Here is an 18,180-nt window from a genome sequence, read left to right as displayed (position 1 = left end):
TTAGATAGGGTTTATAGTGTTTTAATTAGATATAGTATATTGTAATTAAAAAATTCCACAGGCACGTATTTTAACACTCGAAAAGATGTCAATTTTGAGAAAGAAAAAAATATTAAATATTATAAAAATAAAATAAAATTATATTACGTTCTAGAGGAGAGAGTCCTCTTCTAGAATGTATAATTTTTATTCTTATTTTAATATATTTGTTTTGAAAATTATGGTGGGAGATGAAAACTATCGATTTTAGGTGAGTTGAAATTTGAATCATTATAAAAGAGAAAATATAAGTCTAAAGCCAATCTTTATTTTTGAGTTTTCTATCTATATGTGTTTTCTACAACATAGTCTGAGATCGAAAGGAAATAAGTTTATTTCAATATAGTTTTGCAAAAGGAACTAGACCCCTAATTTTCAACATTTTTCAACAACGAAAAAATTACCTATAAAAATTAGAAAAATGCATCAATTCTTATTCCAAATAATTATTAAAAATTATAATCCTAAAATTATTCCATTTCTATACATTTCATTATTTTACATCATTTTCAAACTCTAAATAATAATACTAGTATTACAACATTGAATTTGAATAGTTATACTTTTGTTAGGCTTTTCCTTTACAAAAGTGTGACACAAGTTTGTGCTTTTACCCTACGTGAAGTTTTTGAAGCTAAAAGAAGGTAGTTAAACTAGGTGAATTATGAAAATATGAAAGAAAGAGAAATAGATGGAGTGAGTCAGCCAGTCAAGACAACATAGAAAGGAGATTAGAAGACATGGATCAAACAAAGATAAGAATAGAAAGGAGATTTGAATAAGTGAGGTAGTGTTATACCTAAATAGATCATTTTACACAATTACTTTCTAATCATTGTAGCAGAAAATGTCATAAACTAAGAAGACCTAACAAGTCTATGAAATCCTATATAGTAATATCAATCAGTGGTGTTTGTAAATCCTTTAGAATTGACTATTCTTTAGACAAGATCAAAGAGTGATAAGGTCCATATGATATTTTGGTTAAAAAGATTGATTAAGGTCACATTAATAATTTTTTTGTAACCTTTAGCAAGGTTTTATCCTAACCAAGCTCACTTCACATGAGTGATATTTTTTGGTTGCTAGTCCCAGGCTTTTTTTTGCCTTAGTAGAGTTTTCACATTAAAAATATTGGTGTCAAATGTATTTATCTTGCTATGCTGCATGTTATTTCTAATGTTATTTTAATATTACTACAATTAGGTAACATATAAACTTATGGTCATTAACAATTAAGCTTTATTACCATCAGTCAGTTAAAACAAAATAATGAACGAACAACTTTGAGTAAAGTGGTTGAATTAGTTGAAGATGAAGTTGAATGATTACCGTAATTGAAATATTATGATGACTATGAATGCTATTTGGTATTTAATTTTTTTGATTAGACTATAGACTAACTATTCACCCCTCTGTCTCATTTATCTAACAACTGGTATTAGAGCATATGGCTTGGAGGAAGAAGTTTGAAGGAACTTGAGCTAAAGATTTAAAAAAGTGTATGAGAGAGAGGTACCAAGATTGAACACAAAGAATTCATCATCATGGAAAGATGGGATGAAGTTGCATCTATCTATAATTGTAGATAATGTCACAAATCAGTTGAAACATGAATATACTACCCCTATTGGTCCTCTAATTATGGAGAAAATGATTATTTTACAAAAATTACAATAGTGTGATGATTGAGATTGTATAGGCACACAATAATGGCAAGTTTGATAATATCAAGAAATGTAGTACTACAAACTATATGTGAGATAAGATTCCACTTGTACATGGTAGAGATTATAATGTAAGGAGAGAAAAAGCTGAAATTATTAGAGGAAACTTTGATGATACAAGAATGCAAGAAGGTGAAAATGCAACAGAATATATAAACCAAATCAAAGAATTTATGAGTGCAATAAAAAAAACTATAGTAGTGATCAACGATTTTGAAATTGTAAGTAATTTTTCAAGACTCTTATACCTATCCATTCTATCAAAGGTTTTCGTATTCAAGACATGTGGTAGATATGCCAAGTTATGTATTGACACTTGACATTTTAGTTTGTTTGTTGACTCTATTTTAATTGAGAAATTGTTATAATAATATGGTTATACTAAAAATTTATTTTAAATCATTACTAACCATTGCAAGTTTCAAGAAAGAAAAGAAATGTAAACAAGAATATGAGGATGATTTGGATGAACTTGAAGCATTTGTTACAAAAGTTTTTGTAGAGATAAAGGTAAACTACCCCTGATTTGTTTTAAATGTAATTGAGTTTGTCAATTTTCTATTAAATGTCCTAATACAAGTAAGAGTGAAAAAAATGACAAGAAAGACTCCAATTATAGAAAGAACAAAGATTACAAAATAAAATGGAAGAAATAATACTATTTAGCTAAAGATGAGACACCAAGTGTAGTTTTGATGAAGACAAATAAATAGTTGAGATGGTATATGTGAAAATCAAGGAAGCTGGAAATGGAGAAAGGTATGAGCCTAAGAATTCCTTTATTTCACATGTTAGCAAGAATGACTCATGAAAAATTGATAGTCCATGTTCACATCACTTGATTGGTGGTCTAAGTATGTTTGATACATTTGAGGAAATCGATGATGGTGGAACTATTAAGCTATGTAATAGTGTTCTTTGTTGGTGAAAGGTAGAGAATAACCACTATTGATTGATAAGATTGGATGTGATGATGTGTACTAGGTACAAGGACTAAAGTACAATATTTTGAGTGTTGACCCCTAGCCTCATAGAACTATCAATGTAAGGTCACCCTCCCAAAAATGTCTTGGTGCTCATTGAACATTGGTAGGTGTTTTTGCTAAGAGAGAGAGGTCAAATCATAGGTGAATAATTCATGTCATAAGCTAGAATTTTAAATTAGAAAATAAAAAATCTCTGATGATGAAGAAAATTTGATTTTCATAGGAATACAAACACGAGGTAATTTATTTTATCTTGATCCTACTATTGATACATGCTTATTTGCCTAAAGTTGAGGATATATAGTTATGACATAAAAGGTTGTGTCATGTAAACTTTGATAGCGTACTGAACATTAGTAAAATGAAAAAAGTAAGAAGCTTATAGAATATAGAAAAACTAGAGAATGCTATATGTAAAGAATTTCACCCTAATAAGATGAAAAAATATATTTTTTCAAGTAAGATACACACTTCAAATGGTATCATAAAATTGATGCATACAGATCTATTTTGTCCAACTGTCGTTGAGAGTTACTATGGTAATTTATGTTTTACATATTATTTGTTCATGACTATTCAAGAGTGATGATCGTTATGTTTGCGAAAGTAAAATCACATGCTTTTGATATGTTTAAATGGGATAGAGGTAGAGTTGAAAAATGAACTAGAAAATATTTGAAATGTTTAAGATCCAATAGAGTTGGTGAGCTTATGTATGCTAAATTGACTAAATTTTGTGCTAAGAATCGTTGGTATGTGTAGGATCATGGTGGGTCAAATAATTCTCTTAAGTGGGGTATGAAATTAGAAAATTAGGTTTATGTCAACTTGACATGAAATTTTAAACTATTTATGAAGTTTATCTTAAAATATTGTTAGAAGAAAATATCTAGGAAATTGAATCGAGTCTCTAAAATACTAGGTTTTATGTGAGAATAATTTAATCTGTTTAGTCAAATATCCATATTTTAATATAGTAGTCCCCAAATTTAAGGAAAAAAAGAAGAACTAGGTGTATATCTCACAACCTTAATGAAATTTATTTTGAAAAGAATATTTGAGATATCAAAAGTAGACTCATGCCTAGATGTGATGCATATTACTTTTTTTTTGAAAGAAATAAATAATTATGAATTTTTTGCAACAAAATTTTTAGGAAAAAATGGCTTTTGTTTGACCACCATAACTAATAAAAAATTACTAAATTAATTTTTTCTTTTCTTTATTGTATTAGGGAAAATATAGAATGTGATGCATCTTTCAAATTTAAAACATATTTTATAGTTTGAAGGTTATAGCTATTTTTCATTCAGTATGTAAATCAACACATCATTTATATATTTGTCTAAAAATAGGTTAATAAATACTTATGGAACTAATATCTTGTCAACAATTATATCACTGTAATGATGAGAATGTCCTCAAAAAATTCTTCTCTTTTTTTTTTCCCAATTAATTCCATTAGATTAAAATTTATTAGATACCTTGTTGAACTTTGGAACACCCCTAAACATTATAAATTCATTTTTTGTGAATTGACCAAGTTTTGTGATTACTAGGCCTAATTGCATACCCAATATATTAGGAATCTGGTTAGGTATGGTATGAAATCTATCACATATCCAAAATATCTGATAGTTAATAGGGTACTATCAAAAAAATTGTAAAATTTCTTTTCAAAATAGAGGGTGAGGACTAAAACTTAAGGAGTCATCTAGGTTATCTCCTCTATGATCCATGTCATTTGTATCAATTGTGTCTTTTTTATTGTCAAAATTAATTACAAAATACTCCATTCAAGTAGGCACCAGTAGGAAATAATGTAGAAGAAAAACTTCCATTCTTGCCTAGGATTGAGGTCCTATATCTAGATACATGCTTACGAGCGGCACAACCCAATTTGTAGATTTTGATTGTAATCTTAATCATTCTTTATTCAAACTATCATATTTTTTAATCTTTTATGCAATTTACACAAATCTTCTTTGGATACTTTGGTAGGAATGCCTTCCTTTTCTTCAAGATCGAATATTTTAATTAAAATAATCAAAGAAAATATTTTGAGGTATAAATTCTCCCCATCTCTTGTTGGATTTATTTAAAATATGAGGGACCTTTGATTAATATTGTAAAAGGACAACTTCTTTATCCACAATAGGTGATAGTATTTTTTACTCTTAGTTAATCTTATAATACTATATCATATTCCTTTAGTTAACACCATTTGTTGTCATTGATAATTAACCATTTGATTAAATCTGAAACTAAATTTAAATTGAGTGTGAATTTATTTTAGAAGAGAGATTGAATATTTTAATAGTAATAAATTGTAATGTGAAAGGCTAAGGAAACCTACATCCATACTAATTTAGAATAACAAAAAAAATGATTAACTAAGGATAAAAACCTATAATCTTATGAGTAGCAAGAAGAAAAATTAACCAAAGATCTCAATCAAACATATTGACTATTCTAATAAATCGAGAAGCTAAGATTGTAAGAATTCCAAAGAGGAAATATTAACATTAAAATATTTATACTAAAATAGTATCTTATACATTTACATATAGAACTAGAATATAACTAGTCTTGGAGTAGTCATAACAAGCCAATAGCTTCAAACGACCAAATAGAGAAAAATATCAAAGGGACAAAGATCATCAAAATTATAGATAGAAAGTAAAAAACATAGCAAAACAGGGCACGAGACCTAAACTGTCCCCCAATTAGAAGCTACCCACCTTTGGATTTCTCCACCATATTTCCATTTCACCATGATGATGTTTGTCACTTTCATCTAGATCTTTTTGCTTTGACCCTAGAGGAAAGACAAACATCAATTTCTCCTTGCTAGATTTGAACAAATTTAAAAAACTAAATTCCAAAAGCTTGATATCATTGAGAAATAACCCCTAGCTCTATGTAATTGTGAAAATTTTGAAGATAATGCAAGAGGCAATTCTTATCTAGCTCTTCAATTATTCCTCTCCAGTGAAGTAGCATACTAGTGTTGGCTTCCATTTTAGGCCACTCTAAATAGAACTGGATATTGTCCTAAATAACTATTATAGGCCACCTCAATACTTTGACAAGTTCTAGACTCCTAGGGGGATATGACATGTAAACTTAATGTAGCAAAAACTTAAGTTTTTGTATAAATGTAGAGGGTTGTTTGATCTAAACCCTCAAGCCAAATTAGCTCAAAAATATTCTAGCCTAGCCAAATAATGTCCAAATTACCTACATTGGATCTTGCCAAACACCCTATAAAGTAGCCTATGATATTCCTATTAGTCCTTCAAGTGAAATCATAATTGAAAACTCTCTCTCCCAAAATGTGGCAATCAACAAACCTAGTCATGTCACCTACATGATTCAAGAACCTATTCTATCTCACAATCTTGATGTTAGCCCTAAATACCATTGTGCATACTTATAGTGCATGATACAAATAGATGGAAGAATCCATCCTAAACCTAAGACATAGAACATCTAAAAAGAATCTTTTGTAAATGACATAAAATAATTCAGAGCTCAATATAAAATACTCAACTCAGAGGCCCTAGAAAGATCTAATAGATCATGATAGAATACATCATCTATTGATCATCATTACAAATTGTTAAATTTTCTTAGAGAATAGATCATAATTTCTAGGACTAGTCTATATCATAATATTATTTAATTACACAAATTGTGATGTTTATATTAATATATTTGTGTTAGAGTTTAAAATGATCTTGATAGAGCTTGAAAGTAGAGAAAAGGGAATTAGATTGCCACATTAAACTATGGGGTATCAAAATTAATTAAGAAGAGTCTTAGAAGCTATAATAAATATATCCTCTCCTTCCACTCCTTTATTAGCCAAATGGTTAGGCTTTGACTTTCCTTCTTGATATATGTTTGATCCTAATTTCTTCAAACTTATAAAAAAGGATTAGTACACTCTCATGTTTTGAGTTTATGACCTAGTTAGGAGTTTTCTATTTTTTCAATAAATTCAAAATGATTTTTGAGTCCCCTTCAATAATAATTCTCTTAATCCTCAAATTTTAAACATTTTATTGGCCCCTCATGCAATGCTTCTATTTCCACTATGTTGTTTGTTTATATTCCCAAGGGCTTAGCTCTTTTAATGATCCAATCTCTAGAATCTGATCTGATTATACAAACTATACCTTCTTTTTTTGGGTTACCTCTTGGTCTTCCATCAAAATCTAGTTTCATCCATCCTTTTGGAGGTGGTTCCCATTTATATTTGTTTCTTGCATTTTTGTTTTTATTTTTTTATAGACTAATAAAGGGTTAATTAAGTGATGCAACTTCTTTTTTATTTCTTCATCCCATTTTCTAAAGGTTCCTTCTTCTTTAGTAGTCTTTCTTAGGTGGCACTATAACATTTGTGGTCAAATTGTGACAACAATTTCTGACAATGGTGTAATTTGTGGTGATTTTAATTTTTTCCACAATTGTCCTTCATGCCATCACAATACTGATGTCTGTATCATAATTCTAATGCCTGCATGAGTATTAAAATAAACCATGAAATAAATCATTACCCATTTTTTTTAATTGTAGAGAGCTATGCATGAAAGAGGGTGGAGAGCTCCAAATGAGGGTGGGGAGCTCTGAATACTACCGTGCCCTTTTCATTGGTGCATTTTGTTTCTATATATCTCTACATTTCACTATTATGCCCTTCCTCTATGATTTTATTGTTGTGTATCTTTGTATTTAATTGGTGTGCCCTTTCTTTATGATTTGGTTGTCATGTCATTATGATCTTTGCATTTTTTTTCATGCCCTTTCTCTATGATTTTGTTGTCATGCCCTTTCTCAATGATATTTTTGCATATCTTTCCCTTATGATCTTTGCACCCTTGCTTTGCAATTTTGTTCTCATGTTATGCCCTTTCTCTATGATTTTTTTGTTGTGCTCTAGCTCTAAAATTTTATTCAAGGGAGGTATGTAAATATTGGTTTCTTTTCCTTCTAAACATATATCTCTTTGTATTCCCTTCTAAACATGTATATTTAGAGATCTTTTTTAGAATGCTTATTAAATCTTAGCACAACAAAAAAATCATCCAACTGCATACATATTTTAGAACCCAAATACTTTAAAAAATAGAACTCAATCAACTTGTGCTAAGTAACTTACCTCAAGATCATACACAAAAATAATGCAGACTAGGAAAAATGGGTAGAGTTCGCAAGAAATTTTACAAAAACATATCATAGGAGATTTTTTTTGAAAGAAACTAGCCATAACCTAGTTAAATTTTTCTTGTTGTTAATTAGCTAGATTGATTAAAAATTCCTATAGAACTGTCATTAGATTAGGTCAAAAACCTCATTTACAGACCTCTCATGCCAAGCACTTTCTATACTATTTCAACAAAACATTCTTGCTTCTGAGATAACAGTTCTTTAGGTGCATTTTCTTGTAAAACATTAGTCTTGTTGAACAATTGTAAACTCTTAGAAAATACATTGTTGTTTTTGTGCATGTATGTATATATAATAATGAATAATAATAACATTTTCATGTATGTCAAAATAATAACTAATATTACCATTCGATCATATAGTAATGAAGTAATTAACATAGCTAATCAACAACTAGACCAATTTAACTATTGTTTCCAATGTCATAGTAACTACCACAAAACTTTGTTGGATTCTATCCATTGGCTCCCATAATATTCTCCATGTTGTCTAGCTATTGTTTCTATCATGTAGTATCTTTCTAAAGTTTCTCCTTCTCCCTCTCTTTCTAAACTCACTCCTTCTCCTTCTCTCTCCTACCTTAGATTTTGTTCATCAAAATTATGAATGTTTACCTTTGGTTAAGTAAAACACATTCTATACTATCTCAACACCATGTTCTTGGTTGTGAGCTAATAGTTCTTTACGTGCAATATCATGTATACACGTATATATGTATGTAATATGTATGTATTTATATATGTACATGTATGTATATAGATGTATGTATGTATGCATATGTAATACCACAAAATTGGCACATTCCCATATTAACCAACTTTGGTTTATTCAATTATTCTTAAGTCCTATTTTACTAGGCAATTCTAATTGTGATAATCACTACTTGACCTAGGTGTCAAATGTAGAAAACCCTAATCTACATTAAGCACATTATTTATTTAATTCCTAAAGTATCGACTCATATTACCTATATAAACTTGTTGATTTAATTTAATTTAACTATGAGTATTCTACTTTAATTAAATTAAAATTACCTCTTTAGCTAATATACAAAGGAATTAAATACATATAATTTAATAAGATATCTCCTCTTCTTAATTATTGAATTTAATTATTCAATTAATTAAAGTCATTTAGTTATGAGTTCATATTCTATTTTATTAAATTAAATTTTCTTGAAAAGGGACTAACACCTTTTATCACTCAAAAAGGAACTAGTTACCTATTTTTATCACTTAAAAAGGAACCAGTTAAATCCTTTTATCACTACAAAAGGAATCAATTAACTCCTTTTATCACTAAAAAAGGAATCAGTTAACTCCTTTTATCACTCAAAAAGGAACTAGTTAACTCCTTTTATCACTCAAAAAAGAATCAATTAACTACTTTTATCACTAAAAAAGAAACCAGTCAACTCCTTTTATCACTAAAAAAGGACCTAGTTAACTCCTTTTATCACTCAAGGGAAACTAGTTAACTCCCTTTTCATGAGGAAGTTTCCTTTATGACTAGCTCTCCTCATCAATCTTGATCATACATTCTAGTTAATCTTGACTATCAATCATTTCTTGGATTCTATAAAAGAAGCTCCCCATTCCTCACTAAAAAGGTAGAGACTTTTGGAATTTGTATCAAACTTATGCTAGAATACTTGCTCATCTTGCTCACATTTATATAGCCTTTATTTCTTGCATTATAATATCATCTAGATTTTTAAAATGCATTCATTTAGCATAGTATGCTCTTTTATTTTAGCTTAATATATGCATTACATATAAATTAATCTTGCATTTTCATATACCTTAATTAAATCCTTCATTCTACATGTTTGGTTGCTAGCTTCTCATTCTGAGAGCAATAACATAATCATTCTAGTTAGAAGGCAATAGATCACCCTACTAAATTGTTTTGGATGGGTAACCCCATGTTCATCTTGGGATGATTTTTCATATAATGATCATGTTAAGTGTGCGTGAAGAGCAAGGCCCACATTTCATGCATAAATTTTTGGTGCCCACCGTGTGGTTGAACTTGATATTTCACCTCAAATTCTCACTTTTCAGATGCTAATAAATTTTGCCTCCAAGTTTTTAAAGATTTTTTCATATCTCCTAAAAGACATGGAAATTATTATTGAAATTTGTTTTTTAGGTTTATCTTGATGTTTTCAAAAATAAAAATAAAAAAATAGATTTTTTTTGGATTGAATTTTGATTTTTTTCTTTAATATTTTAATGTTATTTTTCATTAAAAAATCATTTTGGGCTCAAACAAACGAATTGGGAAATTATTTTTTTTTGGAGATTTATATCCACATGCACAGCTTAAAAAAAAATCAAATTTTTTGGGTTGATTTTCTATTTTTAGAAATTTTAATGGTTTTTTCATAAAAAAATATTTTGGGCTCAAATCAATGAATTGGCAATTTTTTTTTCTCAAGAATTATATACACAAGTGCAACTCAAAAAAGAATTTAGATTTTTTGGGTTGATTTCCCATTTTTAGAAATTTTAATGTTATTTTTCATGAAAAAAATCATTCAATTGAATAATGAAATATGGTTTTTAAGTTGATATGGATTTTTCTAAAAACAGATCTATTTTTAATAATTTTTTAATTTTTTTTATACAACAAATTAATTTATCACTCAAATAATGAAATTTTGTTCTATAGATTTTATTGAAGATTTCTGACAGCATCAAGAGTTTCTAGTAAACTTTTCAGATTTTTTTTAATCAAACATCTATTTTTATTAAATTTTTTAATGATTTTTCATAAAATAAATTAATTGTTGACACAAATAAATAAAAATTAGTGTAAAAATTTTACTGTAGGTTTGTGACACTATAAGGTGATCATAGAAAAAAATTCATATTTTTTGTTTCAAATTCTATTTTAAATATTTTTTTAATATTTTCATAAAAGAATTAACTCATAATACAAATCTATGAGTTTTAATCAATTTTATTATTATTGCAGGTTTGTGGGAAGGAGCAAGGAAGCACATGGGAGGATTTTAAATTAGAAAGGAATGAAATTGAATGATTAATCATTTGTCTTTGAATGAATGTTGTAATTAACTTTAAAATCCAAACACACTCTTGAATGCCTTCAAATCTAAAACAATCAAATTCAATCTTGAGTGTCCTAATAAATTGAAAAATCTTTTATTTGAATGAATGTGCTAAAAATTCAATCTTGAATGTCATGGATTAAAATCTACATTTTTTTCATTGGAATGAATGTTAAAATGAACTCTTGAGTGCCTTAAAGAGAACACATTTTCATTGGCAAGCATGTTGATGAACACAATTTTGAGTGCTTAAGGAATAAAGAACCATTGGATTTTGATGCTTAAAATGAAAAAATTCAATCTTTAATGCATAAAGGAATTGGCTCTTTTCCCTATCAATTTGTTATCTTGATAATGCTTGATTTACTTTAGTTGACAAATTCTCAATTTATTTTGTTGACGACATTATATTTTGGAAAGAACCTTGCATGCTAAACATGAGTGTCTTCAAGAGTAGAATACAAAATATAAAGATTCAATGGGAAAGAATGAGTGTCTTTTAAACATCAAGGCCACTTGCATATTCACTCCTCTTGTGCCTTTGGGTGATCTTGAGTGCACAAGAAATAAGTGGACTTGTTTTATTTTTAGGAGGCCTGCTTGGGGATTTCATCACTCCTTGGGATGACCTAAACTCTCATGTTCTGGAAGAGTATAAATATTGAGAGGTGAACCAGAAGACACCTCTCTTGAAAGTATAATCCTATCACTCTTGGCTAAGCCCCAAAGACCTTTATAGCTTTGGGAAGTGAAGGTGGAGATTTGAGTTACCATCTCCTCCTAGCTATGTAGCATTATTTCCTTTCATCTATAGATTTGGGCCTCACATACCTTTTGTTTATCGAGGACACCCTATAGTTGATCTTTGTATATCCTAGTTGAAAGCCTTGATAGGATTGTTGATGTGTTTTGCATGGTTGAGTATTCAATGTCTAAAATTTGCATGAATATCAAAAAAGTCAAAACTATTGAAATAATGAGTTAAACATCTAATAAGAAATCACTTGAAAAATGAAAAATCTACTATCTTCATGAATCTTCACTAGTATATGTTAAGAAAACTCCATACACAACTCTATTTACAGCTATCTAAAACTAAACTATCTTGGTTGAACACAAGTTGTGACCCACATATGAATGAGTCTCTTTGGTCCACTATTCTACTTGTTCTACTATGTTGTTATCCATTATTATCACAATAGTCAATTTCTTGGTTGGTCTAGCCACTGACTATTCATACCTTGGAAAACATCACCCTTGCTATTACTTACACCTACTTTGAGATGACATTTTAAGTGTGGTCTTAATCTAAACCTATAAAACCCTTTAAGTTTGGTTGTTCACAAAAACCTAAGAGATCAAAATGGCTAACAAAAAATGCACTAAATCCAATATTCCTAGTGAGGAAGAAGAGATACTTACTTATTGTAAACTTGAAGAAAAAAATCCAGTCAATGAAAACTTAACTTCAAAGAATGAAGGAGGAATATGACACATCATCGAACAAATTCTCCTTGTGAGATTATTTACCTTCTTATAATGTTGAGTCCAAGCCATCTCAAAACAATCCACAAACACCCAAGAAATCTAGAAATATCTTGGAAGAAAAACCTAGGAACCTAAACCAAAGCATGATTTCACTCCTTTATGAAGATCTTATGAATCAACATTGGAAGAACTACTTCAAAATAAATTCATTGTTTTAACTAAAGTCACTTTGGATGGAGTCTTCTTTATGAGTAATTATTGTGCCTATCATAGATATAATCTACATGAAACTTCACATTGCATGGAGTTGAAAAAAAAATCCAACATCTATTTGATGTTGGCAAAATTCAAAAACTTAAAAACTTATCTATCGAAGATGCTACTATCAAGCTTGATCAACTTCATGAAACCATGTCTAGTAATATTTCAAATGCAACTTCTACTTCTTCTAACATGCCATCACCTTATAAAGCATCTAAGCTTTCCAACATACCTCCACTAAACAAAGAACCTAATTCTTTTGCTATTGACTATGTGTACTCTCAAGGGCTGCCTCTACAAGAAACCCAAGCTAATCTTGACTTAGCTGCAAACCTCTCCCATACTAGCCAAACTAAAGATCCAAAACATTCATGTGCTGCTAATCCTATTATTTCTACTCCAACTATCCCTTCACTATCTCTTCAAGAGCCTCCCATGAAAACTCCACATTCTACCTTGTCCTTAGAAGTGGATCCATATCAAGAGGATTTTAAAAAATCTAAAGATCAAGATCAAGAACCCTTGCATATCACTCAAGATGTCATCCGTCCATCTCAAGAGACACATAATCCTCCATCTTCCATATCGTGCATCTCTACTAGAAAATATAGTGATGTTCCTTCCACCATCCCTAATGAGATTACTAAAGATCATGAGAAAAATACTTTTCCTATGCTATCCAAAAATCCTTGTCAAGATCAAAGTATCCCATCTTGTTCTACTTCTCCACATCCATTTCAAAATTATACTCATGCTTTAAATTCTCTTATCAAAGGTGTTTCTCCTATTAAAGTTATTCATGAGTCTTTAAATGGTCTTAGTCATGTTGCTTACTCTAAGGATGTTGATATCCATATATATCTTCTAAATCTATTCTTGGTCCTTATCCATCTAAGATAAAGCCTTCAAACCTTCCATCTATTTTGGGGCCTTATATTCCTCCATCTCCTAATTCAACTATTAACTCATTACCTACTTCTCCTACCCTACCTCAAGATCAACAAAGACACAAATCCTTGAGTCCTTCACATAAAGATTTCCATCTAAACCTTCCATATCAACCTTCTTCATCCACATGTCCAAGCATTTTGGAAGCAATTTGGATGACCAACTTAAAAACAAACATGAGAATCCATTTATAGATGATCACCATGTCTCCTCCAATCTCCATGTGAATTCAAAAATAGTACTATTCAAGAGACCACAAAGGTCGACTAGAAAAAGAACAAAATCAAAGAAAATATGGGTTCCTAAATCTGTCATTGAAGAAATATGCTTTAAAGCATCCAAAAGTGAAGCAAAATATAAATCCATATGGATTTCCAAGTATCTCTTGAAAGATTTGAACTTTGAAAGAAAATCAAAGTTGATATTCAAACCTCTAAAGGCTTCCATTTCATCTTCTTCTATTCATCTTCCTCAAAAGATTATAAAGCCTTCCACTCCATCTCCCTCCAAAATTATTCTACCACCTCATACATAAAAACCTCAAACTATTTCATCCATATTTTCTCCATTATTCCACTACCCTTCAAGGTCTGTTTCAATGTTGATCTCGCCCACTTTTTCTTCTCCCCTTGTGTATCCCTTTCAATACCCTATCCACTCCACCTTCTATCCTCCCACCTTTTATCCTTCCATCTCATTTATCTCATCCATAGCCTAAAACGTTATCCTCCATATATAATTTTTATTATCTCCCTTCCATTACCCTATCAACATCATTGAGCATACCTTTCTATGGTCATGGCTTATCATAATTTCTCCTTCCAATAGGAGCTCTATTCAAATTGAAAAAGGCTTGAATTCTTTCCAAAATCTCTAAAAACTTGAAAAAAAGGAAAGAAAAGAAAAAGAAGTTCCTTGGTGAAAACTTGGAAATAGGCACCTTGGTAGCAAAAGTAAAGATAAATAAATCTATTCTATGGTGAAAACCACTTCTTGTGGCATCTTGGACAAGTACCATGATGAAAACCTGGCAAACAAGCATCGTGTTTAATTCTTCCATATTCCATCTATTCCATCTTTCCTCTTTGATCTTAACACTATTGAGTTATTTGTGATCATTGGTTATCTTATCCACCAAGGTTCATCATGATTGTTATTATCCCAAGTCACTCATTCATAACCTCCATAATGAGCTTTTACATTACTATGAATTCTTGTCACTATCCTATCCACTTGACCGCTTGGTTTTGATCAAAAGAAAAAAAGAGTATGGTTTGTAGAGGCCTCTTGACATATCCACTCTTTTGGATTACTTTCTTCTATGAAATCATGTTATTTCACTCATTGACTTTCATTCATTATCCAAAATCCACTTCATATGGATATCTTACATTTTCTCTAGCTTGGGTACCCTTGGGGAACCAGTTCTTGAGAATTACTTTCACTCACTTCATACTCCTTGCCTATCAAGCTCTACTTATCCATCAGCTTGCTATTGCATCTTGTCCTACACCTTGCTAGACACTAGAACAAAATGATATGATCCTACTTGAGAGCTCATAATTTCCAAAAAAGTTCTAAAAATTTGAAAATATTTTGAAAAAGTCTAAAAATTGCAAAAAATCTTGAAAAAAACTCATTACCTTAGTAAAAACTTAGCAATAAGAACCTTGGTAATACCAAAAACATTTGAAAATCTCAAAAATATAAAACCAAATCAAAAAAATCAAAAAAAATAATTTGACAATTTGAAAAACAAAAAAAGTGCCATTGATGGAAACTTGGAAATAGACATCATGGTAGAAAAAATAGAATTTGTGCCAAGAAGGTGAAAACCAAATAAAAAGGCACCTCTTGTTCCCAATGCTATATCTTACAACACATCTTTAGGCTCATGTATAGTTTCTTTCCTAGTTTAGTTTGCTACTTTCACTCATATATCCATGAATTTAATCTTGTAACTTGGGGGCAATACCCTATAGTGTCATAGGAATCTCTCACAATAGTCAGTAGTTTTTCTAACTATATCTGCCAACTATCATTGGTGTCATTATGTAAGAAATGCTTTAGAATAACTAAGAGAGGGGGTGAATCAATTATTCAAGCTCCAAATGTCCAATTATAACTTTTTCACTAAGTGTAGCCCTATTAAAATGTTCATTCATCCAAGCTTAAACTTTCATACTTAGCAAGTTACTATAAATCAACATGCAAGCATAACACATGAAGAATCAACACATAACATAGTGATTTACATGGAAACCCAATTTGGGAAAAACCACCAATAACATGCTACTCAATTCTCATTCTTCTGAAGTGATGTCATGCGAAAGGCCTACCCTATTAAAAGCTACAACACACTGTTAAATGTGACCTAGTTAAAGGATTTAGGCACCCTATTAGAAGTGGGCTTGGTTAGAGGACTTTAGAACATTCACTTGGAATGTCATCCTGTTAAAGGATTTTCAAATGGCTATTAAACCATCCTAAGTCCATAGGATTTAACCCTAACCAATACAATTGCTAGAGAGTAACAATAAGGGGTTTTAACCTAATTACAATTCATAACTTATCTTGCAAATCTCAGATCACTCTTTGGCTCTTCATACTTTGTCTGGCATTTAGTCTCTTCAGCTATGATAGCTTGTCCTCCTCTCAAGCTTTTTCTACTTGAGTCTTAATGCTCAATGTAATAGTGAAATCATTTCTCTGACCACTTATTGAAGCATAGTCTCTATCCTCTGTTCTTCCTTCTCCTAGATGCCTTCTCCTTGACACCCTTCAACCACTTCACAATTTGGCACACTATAAACTCTTGCATCTTGGCCTGTGCCTCCTAAAATAAAATTCTATAATTTCTTTGCCTGCTCAATTCTTCAATCCTTTAATTTTAGTTCGAGTGGATTAGGTAGGATTCATTGAATATAACCCACATCTTGTTCCTTCTAGAAACATCTTGAAGAGTCCTCTTGAATTTGATAAAAAATGGTTTATATAGAATTTTGTGTCACTAACTCATCATCATTATCCTCCAACTAGTTCACAAAATTCAAGGTAACAACTCTATCTGCTTAGATTTGGCAAATCTTTGACTTTTAAAATAGTGCAGCAGCTTAGTACTATTGAAATTTTGATGCTCCACACACACTCTATTACTTAGCATCAACTACATTTTACTGATGCTCGACACCTACTACGGATTCACTTGGCATCCACTAAGGTTTCTATTTTCTTAGCTCCTTCTTTGTCACTTGACACCTGAACTTCACTCGACATCTAAAGTTCACTTGGCACACACTAGATTTTGCATTTTCTTAGCTCCAACTAAAAATTTGCTTGGCTTGAACTAGCTTGCTTGACACTCACTAATGAACTTAGTTAAGCTTTGCAGTCAACCTTGTTGCAACTTATACTTTGAGTGTTTGTAAGTGTGGCCAAAATTTGTATCTTCTAGTAAACTATCAATACATCATTTTACCATTATCTTAACTGATCCTTGTATGCTATTACAAAATCATAACTCAACCTTTCCCTTAGGTGCTCTTGTTACATATTTTTTATTAAATCCACTTCATCAATCAACTAAGTGATAGTACTCAAAACTTGTGAGAAATTGTCATTCCAACAAATAGTAGGTTTTACATCAATGACAAAACAATGATTGAAAACATTCTTTATCAACAATCTCACTCTTTCAATCAATCTTAAACAATGATCTTTTCAATCAAATTTCCACCAACTTAGAAATTCCTCTTATGGAACATTTCTCATGATAGTCATAGTTGTTCTAATTGCATCTTCCTAATGTCACTAGTGTCACTTAGAGATTCATCTTAAATAACATCTCTCGTGATAGTCATAGTTGTTCTAACTGTGTTTTCCTACTATCGCTAGTGTCAATTTTTTAGACTCCTCTTATGGATAATCTCTTAAGTTTCAGTCACCAGTTGTTCTAACTGCATCTACCTACTACCGCTAGTGTCATTTTTTGAGTTTCCTCTTATGGAAGATCTCTCTCATGTCAGTCACCAATTTTTCTAACTACATCTACATACTATTGCTTATGTCACTTTTTGAGATTCCACTCATGGAAAATCTCTTTCGCGTCAGTCAACAGTTGTTCTAATTGTGTATACCTACTATTGCTTAGTTCTTACCAAGGTTCTTCTTACTGAAGATTCCTCTTTGACTTCAGTTACTAGCTTTTCTAATCATGTCTATCTACTATTGTAACCCTACTAAAGAGATTTCATTCAAACATATTTTGAACGTTGACACTTGACATCAATCCTACAATACAAAAGATAAAACTCAAAATGAAGAATTTATTTAGATGTATTGAGCTTTTATTTGTTTGTTTTTCTTTTATTTTAATCATGTTTCCTCAAGTAACTCAATGATGTCACTTTTGACTAGAGAAGCAAGG

The sequence above is a fragment of the Cupressus sempervirens genome, chromosome 7 (genome assembly GCF_028749045.1).
Source record: "Cupressus sempervirens isolate cs-2001-9-10 chromosome 7, ASM2874904v1, whole genome shotgun sequence".
In the NCBI taxonomy this organism is placed as follows: domain Eukaryota; kingdom Viridiplantae; phylum Streptophyta; class Pinopsida; order Cupressales; family Cupressaceae; genus Cupressus; species Cupressus sempervirens.
This window is presented reverse-complemented; position numbering follows the sequence as displayed.